The 22,706-nt window shown below is 42.3% G+C and overlaps 1 long non-coding RNA gene across 1 annotated transcript in view; it reads left to right on the forward strand.

Moving 5' to 3' along the window:
- Positions 1-22,706, forward strand: part of LOC138468490 (uncharacterized) — a 1,478,099-nt gene that overhangs the window by 171,096 nt on the left and 1,284,297 nt on the right. Inside the window, exon 2 of the long non-coding RNA XR_011268276.1 lies at positions 20,585-20,629. This is a non-coding gene — a long non-coding RNA (uncharacterized lncRNA). The remainder of the gene's footprint in view (positions 1-20,584; positions 20,630-22,706) is intronic.

Below are 22,706 nucleotides of genomic sequence, written 5' to 3' on the forward strand. Positions count from 1 at the left end.
TGTTCGAAATCTTGGAACTTTGGAACGTTTGCTACCCTCCTTAAAAGACTGTTATTGGCCTTCAACGGTAATTGCATTTTACCAGCTTATAAGGGATTTATTGAAGACTTGGAAAGCAGTATATCCTAACCGCCTTCCCTTGCTTGTTTATTCTACCATAGTGTGTAATACATACAAAGGGAAGCCACGCCCCCAAGGAAAGTGACATCATAGAAAGAGGCGAGCGCGCGCACCAGTTGGAAGTATCAGGGAAGTACCTCTTTTCCTCTTCGCCGAGGCATTGAGGTTTAGAGGTCTCCCTGGCCCTTCTCAACTGGGAGTAGTACATCGTTTTGATCTAGTCATTGCTGCATATGTGGTTCACTGCCTTGCGGTCGAAGCGTGCGGTTTTGCACACTGTGAAAACCGGGATGTCGGTAAGAAGTCCCTTGCATAAAACAAAGGATCCGTTAGCAAGTAAATATAGACCCGCCTCGCACGTGTGTTCCACCCCTAGACGTGGTGATAGCACTAATGGAATGCTGCGGAATGCAGACATTCGACAATTCTGTAATGGATCACTGTCGGCATTCAGAGCCAAAAATACCATGCCTATTCTGGTGACGCCGGTTATTCGTGGGCTAAGAAATGACACCGCTGGCCCCTTAAAGAGTGGTGACCCCTTAAAAAATAACAAAAGAGATTCGGGGAAAGCCATAGAAGAGTGGGGTAGGAGGAAAATGGGAGAGCTTTCACTGACAGGATTTAACAATACTGGAGTCAGTGCTAGTTTCGGGGGTTGTTAGAAATATGTGAGAATCTCATCATGTGAAGAGGGAGGATGTTGTTGTCATTGATCTAGATGTGAATGACTCAGCTTTCTCAAACAACCTGCTACCTGAGAATCACTTGGGGTCGCCGGTGATGTTTTCAGAAAGCAGCCAGAATACAACCGAGTCTATAAGCTTTGATGAGGCGCAGTCCCCAATTAAATTGTCTATTGCGAATCACAGCACTAACACATCCGTGACCCTGCCCTACCCGGATAATAATATGCTGAGTATAACCTTACAGGCTATAAATCTAGCGATTAATTCCTTCGTGGAGACCCTGAAAACATGTGAGCAAAAATTACTCGCTCAGGAGGAGACTCTACAAACAATTTTTGTTTGGCAATCCCTGAGGCCCCTTCCTGAGGTGAGGCTGTTGGGGGAAACGCACCTAAAAGAAGTCCCAAAGAGTGGTGTATCATCTGTGGAGTATCAAACTGAAAAAGTAGGAGGTTGTAATCCTCCAGTCAAGTGTGCAAATAAAAGAAATCCAAGTATTAAGTTCTGCGGTACCATGCATTGAGTATATCATTTATGCCGAAGCCCCTAGGGGCTTGGTCCAGGGTGCATTGGGAAAGACAACTCCTGAACTTATGGTTGAGAAAGTAAGGGAGACAGTGAATAAGCCAAAAACATTCACAATATTTACACTGGGGGGGCTAGTGGGGGAAAATGAGAAAAAAAAGGAGAAAGTGGTTAAGAAAAAACTCCCTAAAAATCAACATACCCCGAAAAATATTGGTTAATCGTCTGTAAAGCAATTTTTTAATGCCATTTCTTTGTCAAAACGCAATACGTTAATGGCATCTCAGGCGATTAAACAAAAATACCAACAGTATGCGAGAGCAAAAAAAACGATTCCTTAGAATTTGTGCCTGTACAAGCAATGGAGTACGGGCCGCTGGACAATTTAATGGAAGTTCTAAGCACAAAGAATACGGACGGGGGGAATTGGTAAATGAAATCCCTCTAAGCGATGAGGGCGTCAAAAATCAAGAAATCGATGGGAAAACAATAAGTGAGGAAGCACTGAGCTGGCAGAGATCCGAAATTAGGAAAGCGGTAGATGCCTACATGACTGCAATTGCTCCCCCAACTCTGTGCCCCCACATGTCAAAGCCTTTAAACTCTGCGGATAGTATCCTGAAGTTGCAGGGTGATGTAACAAACAAGAACATGTCGCTAAAATACAGTGCAAGTTAGGGGATGGAAGTGAGGCCTTGGCTATAGCCGATGAGGTTTTAGCAAGGAATCCGAATATAGTCATCCCTTTTGCTCCGACAGAACCCCCTCATGAATTAGGCAAATGTTTGCAAAATGATCACGGTAGGGCCCAGATGGAAACATCTAGCGCCATTCTGCGGTTAATAGAAGGCCCTATAAGTAAGGCTCTACTGCAAAACACTCAATTACAACTCCAGGGGACTAGTGCTAGTCATCAACAGAGCACGATAAGAAAGGTTATGGTCCCACCTAGGAAAGCCCCAGCGAAGTACTCATTGGTGCTCGCGTGTAATCCACCTCCGTCGACCCAATATGACATGAATAGGAGAGCAGTTTTGCTATATTCTCTGAGATTTCCCAATTAGAGGACATTGTGTCCTCCGATTTGGTTCTTGTAGAATTCACAGAGAAAGGTTACCTGAATGCAGTCAGACTTTGGATAAAATCCAGGGTAGTGCAAAATATACTATGGCAGGCAAAACAGGACCTGTTCAAATTGGGTTTCGCCTTAATGGTAGAGCCTAGAACGAGCCCGATGCAATCTATGGTAAAGGCTGAAAAAGATTTGAATGCAAAGAGAACTGATGAAATAAATATGACTAAGAGCCATTCACAAAATGTAGCCTCTAATGTTTGTCACTGCTCGCATTCCCAGAATTAACTGGAGGGAGAGGGGCGGGTGTACAGGTTAAGACTCCTAAAATGGAATACTAGGGGGTTTAAACATCTTATTAATAATGACCCAATTGATTTAAGTAAATGGGACATAATACTCCTCCAAGAGACTTGGTTGTCTTTGTTACCCATTTAGGAAAACCATGAATTACATCTGAATGCTGCTCTTAAACCATTGGTTGGCCGTCCAAGTTCAGGGGTTCTGACGGCGGTAAAAATGTGGAGGGGTTTGACTTCGCATTTCTGGGTAGCGCCTAATAAGTATATGCTCCTGGTCAAAGTGTTGTCAGCAAGTGAAGGATATGCAATTTTGAACATTTACTGGAACCCGATTGCCATGTCGGACGATAAATTCTTCTATGATCTAAACTACATTCTAGACTTAATAAGTGAAGACCAAAAGGTGACCGGGTTGGTGATAGCGGGTGACCTAAACTTGACCTGTCTGGGGAATGGAGAAATTTGAAATAAAACCTGATTGATAAGATGGAACTCCTTAATGAAAGCAAAAGGCATGTGAATGTTGAATGGGGCGTTTACCTCAGACATCCCTCCAGTCGAGACATGGCAAAAGGGAGAAAGTAAATCTAGGATTGAATACATATATGTAAATACTGTTTTATGGCCAGTGATGCTAAATTTTTCAGTGATCAAATCACAGGCAAGTGATCACAATATGCTATTTGCGGAATGGGGTGGGGGAGTCCATACCATAGGTTGGGAAGGGAAATCTCTGCAAAAGTATTGTGTGGTATATTCCAGTGGAAATCGGCTGTGATGGTCAGAAAGAGAGGCAGATCATCTGGATTGACTGATAAGTATAGATATAATATAAAAGGCTAGTCAGCTGGGGAATAGTAGTCATACGTACTCCAATATGATTCAGGTTTTGCAACGTCGTCCAATTAAGGTGAAACCCCAGCGTGGCCATCTCCATACGTATGATAGCATGGTTAGAGAAAGGAAGACTCAACTGCGGGGAGATCTAAGGCAATTGAGAAAGGAGAGTGTTACCGTGAGAATTCAGTTAAATAACAAGAATTTGCGGATACTAAATGCCTTCCATTTTGAGTTCGAGAAATCTGATATACTGGAACTGATTAGACTGGCAAGCAACTCTAAGGCAAGTGGGCCGGATGGCCTCTCAAATCATATCCTAAAAAAACTCCCTGAATTATGGGCCTCGATTCTATTTAAGATATTCACAAGAGTGAACTTAACACAAACACTGCTGGTGAGTTGGACACAAGCGATCACAGTCCCGATTTATAAATAGGGGGATAGACAGGACCCGAGTAGCTATAGGCCCATCTCACTTTTAGATATTCCCTGCAAATTGTTTTGAAAGTTAATGCTTAAAGAATTACATGAGTGGGCAAAGAGTAAGAATCTAACTGACCCGTTGCAAGCAGAGTTTGTAAAGGGCTTGGGAACTATCCCAAATATAATCACCATTTGCATGATACATGCCCAACAAGCGGAGAAGAACCAGCCCCTCTTTTTGGGGTTCATTGACTTTAAAGCAGCATTCGATTCTGTTGATAGGATTTTGTTATAAAAAAAGTTTAAGCAACATGGCTGCCCAGAATCCCTTTTGTCATTAATAATATTGTTCCATACAAATACATCGATGAGAGTACGTATCACTTTGGATGGGAAACTCTCACCGTTAATTGAGACACACCGGGGCCTAAAACAGGGGTGTGCTTTAGCCGCCTTTCTGTTTAACTTGTTTGTTAAACTTGGGGCCCAGAAAATTCCATATCTGCTTTATGCAGATAACCTTATATTGCTCTCACAAACACTGCAAGGCCTCCAATGAATGTTGTTAAAACTGGGGGCGTATGTTCAATCCAATAATTTGGAAATTAATACAGCAAAATTTCAAATTATAAAGTGCGGTAAGAGGTCTAATGTAAAAAGTCCGAGGTTTGTATGGTATTTACAAGATTCCAGCCTATTAACCGTTACATAGTATAAATATCTAGGACTAACGATTAATGATGTAGAAAATAAGAAGGTTGATCAGCTTGTAGTAAGGAATAAACTCCAACATCTTATTTCACAATCACGCGTCTTAATTAATAAATTTGGGAAATGTTCCATAAAGCATATTGTACTGTTTTACAAGATGAAGGTGGTACCAATTATGCTATATGGTGTGGAGGGTGCAATCCCCCCAAAAAAGAGCTATTGGGAATCATTAGAAGCAGCATATTGGAAACAGCTATTAAACTTGCCTAATAGTATCCCGATGGCTATTTTTGTCATGACCCACAGAAAGCGCCCCTTCTGGATTTCCTGGTCCTTATCGCGGCAGGGCTTGCATTCATTGTTTCTCCCAACATGGCCTTATCATGTGACACGCCTCGCACCAGCCTTCACGGCGGACGTAGTACGTCCCATAAAGATGCCACGCCCCCACGGCTCTGCGCGTCTCAACGCTATAAACAGGTAGTGACTAGACGTGTACTTCACAGCTTGGCGAACCCTTCTGTTATCCAAGTTCATGGACCCTTATTCCCACTCCTTCCACCTTCTCCTTTCCACCCTGTTCCTGGAATCCACGTATCCTTGCGACCGATTCTTCCTTCCTGGACGTCCTGGACCCGCGGGTATCCTGGAACGCTGAACGCACGCTGGAGTCGGAAGAGACTCGTGCCGGCCTGTACAAAACCTGATCCGCCCGCAAGAAGAATCTTCCAGCGGATCCCTGCTAGAAGCGATCTCAGGTGAGATCGGGGGAGATTCACGTCAATTTTATGTAATGAGCTTGGTTTGGTATCTTTGTACTCACAGGTATTATGGAAGCAGTGTGCGTTTTTTTCGGAAATGTCTTCTGTGTCTAACAAGTAACAGTATTTTAGAGGTAATAGCATTCCACTTAATAAAATCTGGAAGCCAATCTATGGTGAATTGCCGATCCCATGTACTAGATAATCTGGCAGTGTCAGATGTTTCTATTGAACTACTACTACAAGATCCAGATAAGGCCAAATGTAAGATCTGCCAGTGGGATTGGTCTGAGAACTTAGAGAAGTGTGCTCTACACAAAGAATTTAATATATTCCTATTCAGAATGAAAAATTATGGAGTAATGGCGAGTTATTTATTGAAATGTCCATGTGCGTTCGGGCTACCTAAGATTCAGATTGAACCTGTGGGAAACCTGTGACGTACTTTGTAATAGGAAACTGCTGTTATATGAACAAGTATATTGTAGTTTAATAGTGGAGTGTGAAGCACTAAGGGAGGTTCGAACAAGATGCTTTGATCATGTGATACATTTCCAGAATTGTATGAGTAGCGACCAAGTGTGGCAAATACTGTTCTCTAGTGCAGGTTCAAGGGTACAGATAGCCATAGTGCAATTTCTGCAGATGGTGTTACCAAGATTTAAAGATTTAAAGTAATTTTTTGTTTTCCTTTTGTGTGTTTTTGGTGTTTCTGTTGTTGCTGTTGGATCTGCTATTTTGCATTTTAGGGGTGATTTTGATATTACTAGATGGAAAAGTGAAATTATGATGTAAAGGTGTGTTATGTAATTTGAAAAGTTGTTATGACAACTAAACCAAATAGAAAAAAAAAATAAAAAGGCACAATTCCTGACGGTATTGAGCCAATGGAGGCTCTTATTTAAAATAGCATCCCTCGGCTCCCGTCCATTTATGGAAACTTTGGAACCCTGTGGAGGAAAACAGAGGAATTTCTATGTTCCCTGTGCGAATAGTTCTTGGGCATACACACCCTTGGACAATGGTTATGTGTGTTATACAGTCTGGATTCTCTCTCCCCGCGACAATTAGTTCTCAATACATTTGGGGGGTGGGTCACGGGCAAGATGGGCTTGATGCCCGGGGTGGAAGGTTCCCTAGCAACAATTGGTTGTGATGGACATTCACCCCTGGGCTGCCTTGTCAATATGGGGGCATCCATATCGCCCAGGGTGGATTTCAAAAGGTGAATCTTAGGTTGAGGCCCCTTCATCGTCTCCCCCATCTGGCTCTGCCTCCTTCTACTCCCAACCCCCGCTGGGCCTTGATTAGATCCAGTAACATTTTTTTTATTACTCCCAATTCGGAGAGCACTTGCAGACAAGAAGAACAACCCCCAAGTAATTCAGCCACTTTGTGTATTGGAGCAGGAGGGGCCTGGCTATTATAAGTGATGAGCTTTGGAGCCCTGAGGGGGGTTAAGCGAAGGAATGAGCAGGTCCCCAAGAGTGATGATGGCATACTCTCACTCCAGGTGCTCCCACTGGGGCTAGGAGAAGATGTGTCCATGATTACTCCAACAAACTCCATGGGCCTCATTATGACCCGGGCGTTCAGGGGTTAACGGTGCCGTAAAAGGTTGTGGCACCGTTAACCCATTAACACCTTACTACGAGGTCCCTTTGCGGCTAGCGACCTTAACGGCTGGTCTGTACCAGCCGTTAAAGTAGGGACCCGGAAAGGGACCTTGAAGGTAATTACGGTACCGCAATTTGCGGTACCGTAATTACCGCCTTCCCCATTCCCATTGAATCCTATGGGGCAGAAATGGGAATGGGGAAGGGCCAATAGTAAATGGGGAATTACCACCCCGCAACCTTGGAATGGGGTGGTAATTCCCCATTTCACCATGGCGGATTCAGCAAGTTACCGGTGTTTACCATTGCGCTAATAGCGCCATTGGTTAGCTCTGGGTTGTAATGAGGGCCCATGTCAGATTCCATGATCGTTATGTCCTATGCCAATAGCGGAGAGTACAGAGGCTGGCAGAGAATGGACAGAGATGTAATCCGCTGAGAACAGAGAAGCACGGACCAGACATGACCTTGCAAAGGGAGAGCTGGAAGTGGGGCAGGCTGCAGCAGAGGAAGTTACAGTGGGAGCAAATTGGTCATAGACCCGCTTAATTTCAATACCGTGATCAGTAGTCATGGACAAAATATCCAAGTTCCCTATAACAGCTTGGCCATTTCTGTTCATGCTAGGGAGACCTCCCTACTTCCTATGGACATCTTCCGATAACTCCCTTTATCCGCGATGCCAGGCAGCTCCACTGCATGGTGGGCTCGTGGTGGAACTACTTTCGTACACAATGTTGCTAGGGTAAGCCCCAGAAATTGGCAGATCACACTTGAAGGAGGATTGGCCACCCTCCAGAAAACAAAGGCGCTGCTTGGTTTGTCGCTGTGCCCCCTAGGTGCAGGGGCAATAACAACATTAGAAGTTTGGGCCCTGTCCGGTCCGGGAACGATGTCACTAGCATGGCCACTGCTGGGACGCACTAAGCGCTCTCTCCCTGTGTTCCCTGTTTTCCACACTGCCAGAATTTTACTTTCTGATATAGGCACAGGGTCTGAGAATGTCTGCAGGCTGGATAGCAGGGCAGAATTGCATAGAAACAGGGGAGGAAGAGGGGTTGATGGCAGTAGCTCTACCAATTCCATCTTCAGTTTAGATTGAAACCAATATCAACAGTTCCACCAAGAGTCACCCAGAGTTTTGTTCTTGCCCATGCAACCTCTGCAGTAGCACAATGAGCTGTAGAGGTCCCTGCCCTTTGCCACTTAGTGTGGCTCTTTTGTGCTCTCACCTTGATGTAAATGTCTTTACTGGGGTGGAGAGGAGTGAGCCCGCCCGACCCCCTACTAGTCCACTAACATCCCCATGGGACACCAACGGCCTGCACCCTTGTCCTGCGGCCTTCACCCTGGTTGGCCGGTGCTGCGGCTGAAGAAGGAGAAGGGGGCGTGGGCAAAATCTGAACCAGTATGTAGGCCTTCCTGGGCCAAAGCAGTGGATGGAGGAGCGGGACGCCAACACACTGCACCCTTGTCCCGCATACTCAGCTGCAAAGTCTTGCAAAGAGTTAATGGAAAAGAGCATACATGTTATCTTGTGTAGAGCTAACACATCTCTACAAAGAGGCACAGTTAACAGTAGATCAGCTATCAAAAATGCAAATAATGTCTGCCAATGCACGTAAGAGTACAATGTAATACAAATACAAAAGTAATGTACAATTTGGACTTACTGGGAATCAAACACATGGTTTACTGACAAATACCAAATTATCATTGACTCTATATTGCCACTTGGCTATAATATACTTGTATCAAAAGAACTAATAACATTTAAGGAGTAGCCTGAGAGACTAAGGATAGCCCCGGGGAGATACTGCCCTCTTGTAGTTTTGTTAATTTATTGTGCACATTCTACACCAACAATGACATCTCCATGACAGTTACTGTGCTCTACCGGCCCAGGCAACCTACCCTTCCTTTTCACCAATAATGGTAAGGGCTACTGGCCAGTATAGAGGCTACTATAGAGGCCATCTCAAATAAAATCTTTATAATTGAGGTTTTTAAACTACGGCTCAACCAACCAAATCATTGAAAATCCCAACTAATCACTTAAACCATGAATAACATAGGTTTCAAACCCGGGATTACCAAACCTACAATCAAATATGGGTATTCCCTTGACATTGTCTACTCATTTGATGTAGACCTCAAACAGTCTATACACATAGAACTGCCATGGTCTGATCACCACCTGCTTCTAAATGAATGGGAGATCCACAACAATTACATAAATAACAAACAATACCATGGGCCTCATTAGGAGGCGGGCGAAATGGGTTTAACGGCGCCGGTAATGGTGCCGGCGCCGTTAATCCCATTCCGCCCTATTACGAGGTTCCCTCGCGGGACCCGCTCTGGACGTCTGGTTTTTACCAGACGCCCAGAGCGGGTCCCGCAAGGGGACCAGGGAGCTAACAACGGGCCCGTTATCAATGGGCCTGTTGTTAGCTCCCTCCCCATTCCCATTGGGCCTTATGGGGGCTCGAATGGAAATGGGGAAGGTCCAGGTTTCATTAAAGCGGAAATACTGGGCCTTCCAAGGTCAGAATGGACGATATTTCCCCATTCAGGGAACCATGACCCGAGTTTGGAGGCAGCCATGCCCTTATTAAGGGCATGGCTGCCTCCAAACTCGTAATGAGGCCCCATATCTTATTCAGACTAATTAATAAAGTCAGAAAAAACAAAATTGTGAAGACAATTTCCACACAGCGAGATAAACGCTTGTTGCTGTTGTTGCTGTGATCTGTGTTTGATCTGCATGTCGTAGGTTCAAATCCCAGCAAGGCCAACTCAGCCTTTCATCCTTTATGAGGTCGATAGATGAGAATCAATTTCGATTGGGTAATAATAGTAATGTATGTAAATATAGCCTATGTAAAGCTCTTTAGATTAAAGCTCTATATAGAAAAAATATTATTATTACTGGGGAAAATAAACCTGCCTCTTATTGGAAAATGAACATATAAATCTTAAAACAATGGACAATAGACATAATTGCACCAAAGAATCAGAAACAAATTAAAAACATAAACAAAATGGCACAGTCTAGAACAAATGTGGAGAAAATCAGTCACCTAATGATGAACTGACATGCAAAATTCATAGCATGGGCTACCATAGGATCATTGTAACAAAGATAAAGCTGTACAATCTGAACCATATATCTAAAGACATTTTCAAAATTTACAATAAAATAAACTACACACAACAAATCAGTAATTAACTCAAACCCTCAGATTAACTTCACGACTCTCTTGCTAGGGTCTTTCAGGATAAAATTGGCAAAATTCAAGCGAGAGTTGATCACCAGAAATGAGCATCTGGAGCAGCCACCATACACTAGAGTCATCCATCTACATTTATGGGATTCAACTCAATTACAAATTAAGAGCTGAATAATATCACTAGGAAACTAAACACCTCATATGATCAATCTAACACATGCCCAGCCACCATGTTCAAAGAAAACATAGCTAACCCAGTGTAACCACTCACTAAATTGTCTTTAACTCCTCAGTAACTTCAGGCAGTATTCAGGCATCTGGAACATTTCACAACATGTGGCTGTCACCATTTAACCATTCCTAAAAAGGTTGAGTGGAGACTTTATAGATACAAGAAAACTGCAGACCCTATTTAACATTATTTTCATTGCTACGCGCGACTAATCTTTACAAATCTATTTAAATGTGACGCATGTACCCCCATTGGTATAGCTGGCCTTGTCCATTTTGTGCTGGTCATTAGTAGTTGCATAGCCATGTTTTCAGACATGAGAATGCAGTCCCTCTTAATTTCCTTTTTTCGTATTGTTTTGTTTCGATTTGGAGGCCGTCACTTGATCTTAGGTCACTTCCTGGTTGGTAGCAGCTGATCTTGGCCTGGAGAAATGTGGCTCCTTGCCCATGTAATGATTTGTGGGCAATGCAAAGGGCTTTGAATTGAATGCATTGTTTTACTGAAAGCCAATATAGGCTTCTCAGAGCTGTTGTGATGTGATCTCCTCTGTTTAATTTCTGGAGTATACTTGCTGCAGAGTTTATGATGCTTTGACGTTTTTTGGTGGGCTGTTCTGGCATTCCAAGGTAGAGGCTGTTTGCATAGTCGATTCTTGACAATACAAGGGAGATGATTGCAGGGGTTCTATGTGGGAAAGAGAGGTAGAGGAGCACCCATCTGAGTAGTCTCAGGAGGTGGAAGCATTTCTTTGTAATATCGTTGATTTGTGGTTCCAGTGATAGTCGGTTGTCCATCAGTATTCCTAGGTTTTTTATCATGTTTGATGTCTCCAGTTGGGTTTCCATGCCAGGTGGCCAGTCCAGCTGTGCGTTGGTTGCGTTTCCCTCGGGGAGTAAAATCATTATTTCTGTTTTGGCCGGGTTTAATTTGAGGTTGTTCATTGCCATTTAGCTGCATGTCGGTGAGGTAATTGTTCAGGGTGTTGCTTGGATCTTCTTGGGTCATGGCTATCTTAACAATAAGTTGCGTGTCATCGGCATAGTTGCAGGCAGCCGGTCCGTGGTTTTGAATGATTTTTGTTAAGGGGGACATGTAGATGTTGAAAAGGAGACGGGGAGGCTGGAGCCTTGCGGCACTCCACATGAGATGTTTTTTGTGTATGAGGTAAAAGGCAGTCGGTTGGTTCTTTTGATTTGGTTTGTGAGGAAGGATTTTAGCCATTTTAAGGCAGAGTCTTTTAAACATTATTTCACCAGTGTTTCTATTAGTGTTGTGTGACTGATTGTGTTGAATGCCGGTGATATGCCCAGTAGTATGAGGGCAGATTGAGTGCCATTGTCTGCATTTATTTTCAAGTTGTTCCCACATGGATAGGAGGGCCGATTCCATTCCTCTCGTGGGTCTGAAGCCAACTTGCCAATGGTCGGGTATTCTATTTGTTTCTACGCCGCTACGTAGAATTCTGTATACATGGTCCAGTATTTTCTCTGGGTAGGACAGGTTGGATACAGGTCTGTAGTTACTGGGGTCTTCTGAGCTTTACATTTCATTTTTTATCTGTGGTTTGATGTAAGACGATTTGAATTATTTCACTAGTATTCCTGTGTTTAGGAATATGTTAATCAGATGCTGGAAGTATGATGCTGGTGTGCTGTGGTTGACAATCATAAAGGTAACATTAATTTGGCACAAGTGAATGCTCAGAGTGAATTATTTACAATTCAACTTAAGAATGAAGTGTACATTTAAAATATGATGGAATCATCAAACCATTAGGTAATAGTCAACGTGTATCTGTTTCCTCACTTTGAATAATTAATTGGTCTAATGAACTCAATAGCAAATCAGACCAAGATCATATCATTCATGTCATCCCACTTTTCTGTTCAGGGGCCCACAGCATGGAAGAACTCAGCTGAAATTGTGCACACACTAAATAACACTTTAAATATGTATTTAAATCTTGACCCATGTTATGCCAACAAGTGACCTCAAGTATGATCAACATATTTGTTTGAAAAACCCTATGACTTACAATGGTTGCATCATAGGTAGTAATGTGGGTGCTTTTAGATGTGGTAGGTACTACCCCTGATTGTCTCCCATATTGGGGTTTCCTAACCAACAATTCAACTTGAATTGCTAACATCGTTTGACGTTTCACCAGTAATCTCTAATATTTGTTCACCTTTTAATCTTGTTCAGATGGAAGAAAGTTTACTGGATCTTGTAGATATTGGTAAAGCATGTCAATAATCATGCCTTCTTTTTTGTTCAGCATACAAATTTGCATCTGGAGTATGTCTTATCCACTAGGCAGTTGAAAGTTTACTTTGATATGATATGGCATTTATCACGCGCCTGGACACAAGTGCTTCTAGGCGTGACAAGTAAGAGACTGTGATGAAATTACCACTAGTGCTTGAATGTCTCCAAGAAGGTGTTTTATTTCAATGGATGGCCCCTGCAGGGCTCCCATTTTGGCTAAATGGTCTGTCAAATCATTTCAGTTTTTTCAGGTACCTCTAGCATGTTAACGTAAGCAAACATTAATGACAAGTTCTTGGAGTGGATGATTTATGGAAATGAGGATCACTTGCTAGCCTGCCATTAGCTGCGACACCTGACTACTCCGGGAACAAATATCGCAATTGGCATTGGCTTCAGTAGCGTTGTCTACTCATGCATTTCCAATGGAACTACTAATTCATTATCATAATTTTTTGTTTTATAGTAAGTATATCCATCCACATAAACTGTAGGCATCCCATGGAAGGTGTTTCTACAGTGTATACAGCAGGTGAACCCAAGATTTGTTTTTAATGAGGGGATTGTGTTGCAAGAGGGTTAATATAACTATAGGCAAACAAAAGGGAACACAAACTTCCTCCTGCTACTGTATTGTGTGCAAATCAGAAATCCACTATTAATCTCTGGGAACCATGTCAAAACCACATCCCGAGGTACTGGGTGTTTGTACTTTTCTTTCTCACAAAACCTTAGGATCTGTTTTTTGTAAAGAAGTGCGAAACATTTGAGCGAAACATAGGAACCTACAGGTTATGTAGAGTTTATTGTTCACCTGTCTACATCTGGTTCCTATCCAACAAAAGATAAAAAATGACTCATTCTCTGAGGCACCATTTCACATAAAAAAAGACAAACACAATACACATTTGGCTTTTCACGTATACATACATACGTACAGTTTGTAAAACAAATGTATCACAACATGGGTAAGAGTAAAGTGCAAATTGAGAAACACATTTAATTTCCTTCTCAGTCACTCTAGATTCTGACTACTTTCCAAATTTAGTGTTTTTTACAGGTTTTTTCTTAACCTCTCTCCTCTAGGGAATGCTAGTAAGCACTGGATGAAGCTGCTAATTGATCATGTCTACGCAGTGCGTTTCGGCCCATATGGCATCAAGATAGACCGCATCTATCCGTGGTCTTCTTTAGCGGTGCCAGGCCTTCATCAGGACGGGGGGTTATTATTTCTGCAGGGCTTCTGTAGTCTTTAGGCCACATGTTACTTCTTTTCTATCGTTCAAGGTGAGTGACGCAGGCACAGAGGGTCAGTCACTATGTTGATTGTGGTTGACTGTAATGACCTCTTTCAAAGGCTAAGATGTTTGATAATTGCTGTGGAGTGGGCTGATGTAGATAAACAGCCAGAAAAGGATTTAGCGAGACTCCTCACTTGCACTGGCTCCTTCTCCAACTCGTGGGTTGCGGGCATCTGTACTGCTTTCCGCTCGCTCTGTAAAAGCTCAGCCTATATCCCTCCGAAACATCGAAAGCCAAAGCTTTGTTGTAACATGTTGCCATGTGCATGGTAGATGGTGTGGGTTCTCTTTACTCTACTCTTTTCTCCACTGCTCTCCTGCATTCTGGTCTGGGGATCCCTTCCTCATGCTGTTCAAAGTGTATGGTTTCTCATCTGCCTAGAGATCACATGTTTCCTTCAAGCCCCCTCATGCAAGACAAGTTTTTCAAACTGCTGTTTCTGGGTGGTGCCCTTTGTTGCCCAGGGTTTGCCAGGTGAGAGCTAAAGAGTTATAACTCTTTTCCCTGAACTTGTTTTGGTACATTTCGTCTCTGCTTCTCTTCATGGAAGTACTCTCATGTCCCCTCCTCTCTACTCTAGAAATATTAAGTGGCCCAATCCCACCCAGCACCTTTAACTGCTAAGTGCATGCAGCCATCTGTATCCAACAGTGAAGCTACGTCTGTCTGTCTTTCTGAGGCTATGCTCAGGCATGTACCTATGGTCGCCGAGGGCATTACCTTGTGTGGTAATGACCCGTAGGATCGGGGCGTATTGCCTAACTAAATCTAACTGGCTTGAGGAATAACAGCAACTTTTATTAAATGCAGATATGCCACCTAGTTTGCTGCGTACTGATTAATACCTATCTCTTAGGGCTTGACCATTTACTGTTATCCGAGAAGTGCATCCCGGGGTATCCAATATATTGAACTGTATCAATTTTAATATTATTGTGTTAGAATCTAATTCTTGTTCTTGCTTTTAAAGCCACAGTCATGATTTTGGACTTAACTGATAACAGCGTCATTCACAAACAGACGTATTGGGATTGGGCACTATTCCTATTTTGGGTACATCCTGTGTTGCCTAGATTAGGAATGTTTCCAGTGTATTGATATACAAATGGAGAGCAGTGTGTCAAGAGCGTGTCCCTGTCTCACATCTCCTATTACTATTGAATGCTTACATTCTCTGGCCACCCAGGTTTAATATGACCAAAGCCTCGTTGTTGCTTTAAAGTGCTATTATACAAACTAACAGATGCTTTGGAATTTTTATGTCATCGAGTATTTCCCAAAGCTTATTATGGTTGACTAAATCAAAAGCAGTACTTCAATCTAACAAAGCAAGTTTTCATTTCTCTTTCTTAATGCATTTGCTTTTGAAAATCAAAAGATGAAAAGTCATTCATTGGTGGATTGTGTCTGATTTTCTCTGAACTTCAGCTAGCATGGGCTAATGATTTTTTTTTTACCTTGACCCATTAGAATAGTCAATTAAAGAAGCCTCTCCCAAATATATATGTTTGGTTATCAGTCAGGGATATTGGTCTAAAAAAGACAAGGTAAGGCCCATCTTAAAAATGTAAAAAATATCTTCTGATCTTCATGATAAGGGTACATCTACATTAGTTTCTGTCCTGGGTCAAATGGCACGCCACGGTAATAAGTCTAATTTTGGTGATGTTAGGGGAATAAAATAAAGGCCCGGGGCTTTCCCACTACGGTTTACCTGGATTGCTGTGATAATTTCATCAAGAGCCAAAAGCAGGCGGCGGGAGGGATCATCTAAAATAATATATTGTCTTGGGGAGATGTGACAATGTGTAAAGTGGAGCAGAGTGATTAACCCATTCCGAGGCAGAGATGCAAGTGCCTAATTGTAGCAGGGAATTTCATGGAAGGGCTTTAAAAAGCTTTTTTGATCACCTTTAACTGCTTCACACTCAACAGAATCCCACTGTTTCTTTAGGTACAGATTTCCTCTGAATTCATCACGTTTTTTTTATAAGATTTCCTTGTTTCCTTTATTTTTACATATCTCTTGAATGGAAATGTTAAGTGCCTCCTGAAGTCATAACTTTAATAAATAGCAGTCTATATCAAACTATCCTCTTCCTCTTGTCTGGTTTGATAAGTTTTCAACCTGCGGTTTGGAGAATGTTCACATTTCTTTGGAACACTTCCCGGAAACGTTTTCTATGAGTGATGTATACCATTCCAGTAATGCCACTTTCATTGGACAGGGAGTTAGAATGTCCTCTATCTCAGGTAGAGCAGCATGACTCATTTCACTGTGGGGGTTATTTATCTGAGGAAGAATCCTTCCATAGTAAACGCTGGACTTTATTTTGAGGGAATCTATTCGACCAAAATCAGTTTCCAAAAATATAGTTGTCATTAAGTCTTCAAAGTTTAAAGGGGCTGTTAGAGGGTTATGCTCACTTTCGACATGGTCAGCCACTTCAAGGTTTATTACCCTGTGCCAAGAATGAAAATGAATAAAAACGTAGTCTATTAAAGAAGACATCATTCTAATAACAAAGTTGGGTGACGCTGGTGTGTCCATATCAGTTCTTCAATTTAGTGATCTCAGGCCATGCACAAAGGACATCAGACTCACGACATTCTTATCTATTTTCAGCATGTCCCATGCCTCTTCGGCCAGTAAATAGTCTACCCAGTCATATAGGGGCATAGACACTTTCACATTAAAACCACCCAATTATTAAATGCTTGCATGATTTCTCAATTAATTTGTGATTAAGCCCTCAAAATTACTCAAAAAGGAAACAAATGCCCCCAGTACATTCAAACATACATTTCCATCTGCTCTAGTCCTTCCTGGAGGGCTGTATGCATTAATAGCTTTTAGATTGTCTATCTGGGGTTTTTCTCCATCTATGCATACAATGTAATGTCAATTAGTGCTAATTTCCCTGAAAAGACCACATTAATCCCATTGATAAAACTATGCACAACCCCCATTCCCGCAGAAGGATGGACTTGAGTATAATGCCATACTTTCATTTCAAAGACTTTAAAGCCCAGAATACACACTGAATCTATATGCCAGGTCTCTTAGAAGGCTAGGAGATCTGCTTGTTGTAGAGATAATAACCAGTCAGTGGGCCTCATTAGGAGGTAGGCAGCCGCGGAATGAATGGTGCCGGTAAGGGACTGGCACCGTTCATTGCGGGCCACCACATTACGAGGTCTGCATCGGGTCCCACTCTGGACGTCTGGCCAGACCAGAAGTGCAGAGCGGGACCCGCTAGCAGACCGGGATGCTAACAACGTGCCCGTCATTAACGGGCCCGTTGTTTGCATCCTCTCGATTCCCATTGAGCCCTATCGGGCTCAAATGGGAATAGGGATGTACCGGGTCCGGGTCTCGAGAATGGGAATTCCCTATTTTTGGGACACGGACCCGGTACCCGATTTGGGGGTAGCCATGCTGCTAAGAACGGCATGGCTACCTCCAAACTCCTAATGAGGCCCAGTGTATTATCATTTTACTTTTAGACCAGAAACATTTCATAGTTAAATTTTTGCTGTTTCAGCCTCTAAAATATTTTTCTCCTGAAATCGTGAATTATTATAATATACTGGACTAGATACACAATGTTCATTTTTACTTTAAATTAGGCTAGCCTGGGTCTGTCAGCCTGGATGATAATGCAAGTGTTACAGCTCAGTGGTTCTTTGTATTTAAAAGAAACACCCCTCCTTTTCTTTCTCCCCTTTTGTTGCAATGGTCATAGAGGTTTTAAATGTTTGGACCAGTCCCTATCTTTCAGTAGTGAAAGTGCCTCAAATTGGTTATTCAACTTTAGCGGCGATAGTTTTTCCTTCTTTCTTTGCAGAAATGTATGCACTGTAGGCGGGCCTATTGAGGGTGAGTATATGCGCTAGGGGTTACCATAGTTGCTTGCAAAAACGTTAGCACCCTGTTTATTACAGTTCCTGTGAAATTAGCCCATTGGTATTAACAGTATTGATGAAGTGCAGAAAACATAGTTTAATATGTGCTCAGTCACGGCTGGATCAGTGTTAATACTATACTCTCTCCATGAATGTCCTATTTGTGACAAATTTAGTACAAACTACCGCAAGCCGACAATGACCCAATCATAAAGGTGAAATAGGCACAGTCAAAGGATATACCTCATTCACCTTTTGTGGTAATGTGGGCTGAGGGCAGGCTATACCCATAACGGGTCTGTGAATGCAATGACAGTACCAGACCAAACAGCTCTATTGCAAAGACTCCAAAAGAAAAGAAAGTTCCACCAATGTTCTATACATATCTATATACATATTATACCATAATTAAACAATCAAAACTGCAATTAACTAACTTAAAAAATACAAGCAAATACCCACCTCTGTAAGGGAACACAGAAAATGCACAACCTGTGGAGAATAGCACTCTGAGTACTTAAGCAGGGGTGATCCGGCTAGCAATTGCAGCAATGCCACTTTAAATGATATTTCTTTTCAAGACAATGTCTGAATGGGAGGCTTGAATGAAGACTTGGGGAAGAAAAAGGGCTTCTTAACAGTACCTTATTCTTGTCTTTGGGGGCTGGCCAATGTTGAGCCAGGCTTCTAGGATCTTCATGGGGCAGTGATACTGTGCTGGTTTGGTGAGCTGGTCAACTGGATCCAATGTGTGTTGTGGCCCAAGCAGCAACGGCATTGGGCACAAAGAAGTATGGGACGAGCATGCAATGTCTGGGTTGGCGTAGCCCTCAAACTGTTTAATGTGGGGAAAAAGGTCCTAGAGCTGCTCTTTGATTTTTTTGTTACTGGGAGGCCCAATCCAGGACCTCAAAGGAAAGGTAAGACCTTTTGTTTTGCACTGCCAATTTTGGGTACTTGGCTGCACTTAGAGGGGATCCTTCACCTCCAGTGAGGAGCTCGGTTCCAGTGTAGCTGGCAGAGGGGCAAACCTTGCTCCTCACAGCAGTCAGCACCACTGTTCCCTTGGGATGGTTAGTGGACAGAGATCAACTACTCTCCATTGGATTCCTTCTGTTTTGAACTGATGGTTGGAGGACTTTGGAACGGATTGCACTCCCAATTGAAGCCTCGTAATTATTTTTGGTATTCCTTAAAGTCCAAAATTAATCAAGAAAAAAGGGGGAGACACCTTCTTTATACAGATACAACGTCACAGGGGATTGGAAAGAAGCAAACCTGCTGTAAGGGGCCAATCCCTGTTGCTGTAACAAGTAACCCTTGCCTTCTTTACCCAAAGTGTGTTGTTCTGCAGGAAATGGAGGGGACAGGAATGGAAGGGAGTCCCACAGGAAACCAAAATGATAGAGCCCTTCTCTCAGGTACACATGCCTCTCTGCTACTATAACTCCACCCCTTTCAAAGGCCCATTGGTGTGTTACACCTTAGTCTGAGGCTGGCCTGTGTTATGTGAGTGAAGGTTGCCAGGAGTTCTACTAGTCAGAGCTCCTTTGCTGGAGGGGAGGTGTCACCTTCCATCTGCGGATGAAAGAGGGCAGAATCCCTGGCTATTGCCTCACTGGAAGCAGTATATACACCTAGGCTGTAATTTGTTCGTTGAAAATTACTTTAAAAAAACTGGTGTCAGTGAAACAACACAATACCGTAGTCACATATAGTTCCTGTAAGCACTGGTTTAATGGATCCTGTTCTACCACAATGTCTAGACGTAACTTCTTCTCAGTATCCTTCTTTCTGTCATTCCATGATCCCAAATCCTCAGTAACCTGCTGTTCGTGGAACAATAATTCTGCCTAGGAAGTCATCCTGAGTTGTTTTTGTGTTACGTGCTACTTCTTGAGAGATTTTTAGACTGGGCATTTCAGCATGAATCACAATAATTGATGGCAAATAATCAAGAATGAAATAAGCAATCCATTTGAATGATGTTCCCAACTTTTCTATTGATAGATATTTTTTCTCAAAACAATAGTTCCGCATAAACACACAGCAGTAAATCACAAGTCCATATAAATGGAATTATAAGCATCAGCAAATCAATATTTAATCAGTCATTCGTGGGGCTAATCACCTCCAAACTTAACATTCAACACATAAACTCTCCTCCAAAGCCCTATGATCTTGAATACAATTAGTGTCAGAGAATATGTTCATGAATTGAATGGTATATAATGAATGGTAATAATGGTGTGGTTCAGTTCCACACCATTATTTTATTCAACTCCTTGAATGGATGAGAAGGCTACTTCTGAAAAAAAATAAGAAAATAACATGAATTCAATTGCAGGTGGTTCCAACCTCTCAAAACTGAGAAAGCTGCACTGCCCTTATTAACGTGTTCTTCTGGGATGATAATAATGGGTCCACGAGATCATACGCATAATACTGTGTTCATTCATTTTTGCAACTAACTGTGCGGCAAATCCGACCCCAGCAAACAGTAGAAAGAAAGAATTCAGTGATTTCTTTTCTAAAGCACATCCTATTTTAATGCTTGGAATATTTTCTTCTTTGTTTATAGGTAACGGTAGAAGATGCTCTGGTGGATGAACATTTCACCTATGAGGTAATGGGCAATTTTACATAATCATTTGTAGATATGTGTTGCACCCCACTTTCACACTTTCACATTCACAGAACAGCAATCCCCGATAGACCGGGGAGTGTGTTTGAAATGAAGTACTTAGTCTGGCAAATTACATCTCTTCTCCCTATTGACCAATCACTTAACAGCAGTGAGCATCATTCTCCTGCACCCTATGCGCTGCACTTACTTCCACTCTCCTGAAATGTGCATGTCTCTTGTATTACGTGTTAATTTACGGGCTTGGCGGTAAACCTGGCCGGAATACCAGATGCAGTAACTATCATGAACACATCCAGAAGTTTGAGAAGTCAGCGTAGATGCGCTGGGTTGATGGCTGCTAAGGTGGTATAACCATTCTGCGCATAGCACATGCAGGATTTTGAAATAAGCCCACACTCATTATTCTGGAAAATTCACAAATACGTTTGCAGCACCCATATGGAAGAGCAGTGGTTCGGACGATTCATTACGGACCCTTCTCTGCGTTGTGCATCTTGAGATGCAAAAGTGGGGGATGTGAGCATAAGCAGTGTATACATTCTCAGTTCCTTTGTGACCTCAACTGGCATTTTTTTACATTTGAATTAGGAGATTTGGTGTTAATCTGTCCAGTAGATTTATTACAAATGCCCACAAGTCGGTCAAAAAAATGAAGTGATATCGCAGTCCGGTCTGTGCACTTAAATGTTAATTTGGTGTCTGTGGGTACCTTTGAGCCAATCAGAGAGTCACGTAACATTCACTGACTTTACACGCTGCCACTGATTGGTCAATAGAGAAACATAAGTTGTGTTAAAAATGTTAAACATCGCAGTGAAAGCATATTAAATAACACAGCATTACACTTGTCAAACAAATGAAACTATCTCTGCGGAGGTGAGGGGTGATGAGGAAGGGATATGTACAGAAAAAGCCAAAAATCTGATGTTTTTTCTCCTGCAATGTCCACGACATTGCTGTGATGTTTGCAGACTTGACAAATGTTTGGGGACTTCCGTGCATATGTTTGCATTACAGGGTTGTGAATATTAGTTATTAGGTGGCTTATAACTGCATTTGCAGTACAAATATAGACACAACTTTGACTGCTGTTGCAAAGTTTGGTGCCTTTTCGTAAAAAAGATTGGGCAAATATAGAGGGGGGGGTTCTCAAAATGTTTGAGCAGCTTATAACTTTGGAGCTGTTTGACAAATCTACACAAATGTTTTCATAAAGAATATAGACTGAAATTTGAATGTTTGTGAAATGTTTGAAGGGATTTTGTGAAGAGAGAGGCAAAACTGTAGGGGGGTGCCTAAAACGACCGAAATTGGGATACACTTGGATAGGGGGAAAACATTCTGCTTGCGGATACAGCCTGAAGTGCTGAACGGGTTTTCAGCAAAGCTGTACAAGGAGCATCAGAAAGGAGCTAAAAGCATGCTTTTGAAAATCTGGCCTGTGTTTCATTTTTTTCAAAAGTGTCAAAATGTAGGTACCCAAAATAGGGATATATATTTGGTGCCTGGGCAGTGGGCCCAGCCCCTGGGACCTGCAGCATGGCCAAAGCCCATGCCCCATGAATTGTGCGCACTGGTCATGGCTGCAAGCTAGGAACATTTTCCTCTGGTCACATTATGGGGGTTTAGTGGACATTGGACCAGACTGCAGGCTAGGTGCAGTAGATAACAGAGGTGGTTTGGTCGGGCTGGTGTCATAGTTGATACTCATGCCCTAGGCAACTCAACCATGACATGCAGCCCCAGCATGCGCGTCTGAAAATGACCCACATCAGTATGCACTACAAAAAATATGCTTGTTAAAGGAGGTTTACAGTCCTTTCATATATGTTAAAAGAGAAATTATTACTAACATACATACAGTTCGTAGAATCATAAAACATTTTGACTTATAAAAAAAACATTGACATTCACTGAACATGCTTTGTTAAGGGTACAGTATGGTTACGTTGTACTAATAAAAACCTAGCAAATGTACAGAGAAAAAAATGTGTTAAATAGATGTTACATATATGCACATACAAACACATTTCACTCTCAGCATTCTACAGCATTC

This window comes from Ambystoma mexicanum, chromosome 4q (genome assembly GCF_040938575.1).
Source record: "Ambystoma mexicanum isolate Mex_15411 chromosome 4q, UKY_AmexF1_1, whole genome shotgun sequence".
NCBI lineage: Eukaryota > Metazoa > Chordata > Amphibia > Caudata > Ambystomatidae > Ambystoma > Ambystoma mexicanum.